Source organism: Ictidomys tridecemlineatus, chromosome 8 (assembly GCF_052094955.1).
Source record: "Ictidomys tridecemlineatus isolate mIctTri1 chromosome 8, mIctTri1.hap1, whole genome shotgun sequence".
NCBI lineage: Eukaryota > Metazoa > Chordata > Mammalia > Rodentia > Sciuridae > Ictidomys > Ictidomys tridecemlineatus.
In genome coordinates, this window is record NC_135484.1 from 127,512,648 (window position 1) to 127,515,695 (window position 3,048).

Genomic DNA, 3,048 nt, shown 5'->3' on the forward strand with positions numbered 1-3,048 from the left:
TGGGATTCTGCTGTCTGTATCAGTTGTTCAACCACAGGGATGCAAATGTCCCAAGAAAATAAAGAACCTAGAGGTCTCATTGGAGAGGATTTGGACATTTTATTCCAAGCACACTCTTCAGTGGCAGCAGACCAATATTGAACAAGCACCATACCCAAGCAGGAAAAATATAGGATAGGTTTCATGCCCACTGCACAGAGAAATTTCTTCAGATTTTTCAGGATTTTATTCTTTTACAACAAAAGTCACTCTGCTTTGATCTCAACTAAAGATCAAACTAAAGATTGCAGATAAGAGAAATAGCCAGCTCTACATCTTCTTATCAAATTCCTTAAGAGTCTTTCTTATCTTACTGCTGGCTTTCCTAGGGCTGATTAGTGTTTACACAAACACTTGTCATAAGGGATTTCACCATTGTGTAAAAATCATAGCACATATGCACATAATCCTAGATGCTATAGCCTACCAAACACTAGTCTATTCAGTAGAATCAGTTGCTCCTCATGCCATGATGAACAAAACACCACAAGATTAAAGCAAGCATAAGATAAAATAGTGCAGTGACAAAGGAAACTCAGCTAACATGTATAAGCCTGCGGCCAATGTAACAGTAAACTTTATTTATGAATAGAAGTACATTTCAAAATTTTTAGTATAGAACAGTAAATATGAAAGCTAATAACAATCATTTATTATTATCAACTATTATGTATTATACATAATTTTATATGCTATATTTTGTAAGACTCATAGCATAGTTTTACATCACAACAAATATGTGAGTAGTATGTTGCAATATGACATTTTGACAGCTACAATTTGTGATTAAGCTATAAGAATTTTTAACTCCTTTGTATTTTATGAGACCACTACCTATATGTGGTCTATCATTGAAACATTGTTAGGCAGTGCATGATTGTTGTTCTTTGTGTGTACCACTAGAATGATTCTCTTCCCTACCTTTTATTATTATTGTGTCAATACAATTTTGCTTTCTTCCACATAATAAGGTCTATAAAGATATGATAGTGTTTTATTTTTATCACCTTCAGTGTCTATTAAAATGTAGAATAAACCAATGGCCAATAAAATCTCAGGATAAAGTACTGATTTTAATTGAATCATGGTCAATTCATTTTCACTTCTTTCTCCTATCCCTCTCTCTTTATATCTAGATGAAAAACTAACCTATTACAATTAACCTATTGTACCCAGTTTTAGTTCTGGCAACCATGTTATATTAAATATATGTAGAGGTATATATTCAACTAAGGACAATGCAAATTCATATTTTAAAAGAATTATTAATAAATGACATTTCAGATATCTAGGATGAACTAATTCATTCCTTCTTTCCCTTTTTTGCTTTTTCTCTCTCCAACAAGAATCTTATCTGACACACACAAATTCTTTTTTACATAATCAAATACTTATTACATAATCAAATATATCCAAAGATTTTTCTTCTTAGTATTACTTTCACATTTTTTTCTCTCATCTTTTTGGATACTCAGAGAATTATACTCTAGCAATTAATAATAATAATAATAATAATAATAACCTCTAAATTCTCCAACCTGTAGTAAGCTACATAGCATGACATATCCTGATTGCCTATACATTTTACTATCCATCCCTAAAAATTTAGAAACTCTCCTTTCCCTAGTATTTTAAATTTTCGTTCAGCAATCATTCAAATATTCCAGTTATCAAAGAGAAAAAGATGAAGCATGCTAATTTAATCTAATCCTTTAGACAACTCTTGTTCTGTATTCTACTAGCTGATATTCTTAAAGCCCTCACATGAATTGGAGGTCAGCCTTTATCATTACCAGACAATTAGCATTAATCCTAAATTCCTCCTAATCCTTGTGTCAATATGTTTAATAAGCTTAATTGAAAATAAATTCCTTAAATTAAGAGTCCCTTTAGTTTATCATATTTCACTAGTCTTATAAAGCAAAATGGAGGATTATTTCTCCCCTGGCATTCAAGGGAAAAGGCCTTTCTCTCTGCCATTTTAACTCAAAGATGAAAATCTCTCTAAATTATTCCCTGTATTTTTTACATAAAAAAACATGTTATTCTCATGTCTTATGTCAGTATCAAGAAATAGACATTTAATCTAATTGAACTATATATACTGTAATGCCCTTCCATCATAACAATGTAAGTACTATATATTTAATCATGTATAATGTACTTAATAACAATGTAAGTACTATATATTTAATCATGTATAATGTACTTAATCTATTTTAAGATATATACTCTTTATATATAAACATGTGTTTCACATTATTTACATAATTTATTACATGATATTCTCATGTCAACATTTTAATTATGTGACCATTGTTCACCATATTAAGTGCTTTTAATAGTTTTATTCAAACTTGCCCCCATACAGACATAAAAATTTCATTTAACAACTTTTCCTCAAGAAAGAAATTTTCTAGATGTGTGGTTAGTGTACTTTGATATATAAAGCAAAGCAATAAAAATGCCTAGATGAATTCATAGAACTCCCTAAACATAAAGATTTGATTCACCACTTTTATTCAGTTTTAATAAAATAACACAGGCAAGTCTCTACATTCCAGTATATATGCCCTGTGGATCAGTAAAATATCAAAAGGAATAGGTATAAAATATTCCTTTTAGTACCACATAATTTTTTCTTTGATAGCAATCATATAGGAAATAGAAATTAATAAAAATTGATCCATAAATAAACATTTGGCTATGTTACACTAAAGTCTTTAGATTTGGTACATTTTATGCCAAAAATTGCGGTCATAAATTTAACTTCATTTAATAAAATCTGGCATAAATAATGTTTAAGAAAAAAAATAAGTTAAACTTTAGGCCTTAACAAATATAGTCAAAATAAAAAGAAACTACAAAAGTGACTAATATATTTTGAACACATAATAGCTGAGGCTCAAACTATATTTATCTGTAAACTTAAAAAATTAAAGAAAAATTTTTACTAGAAACATCTTGAAATTCAAATGACTTGGCAGTACTTTATATCAATGAAAGGAG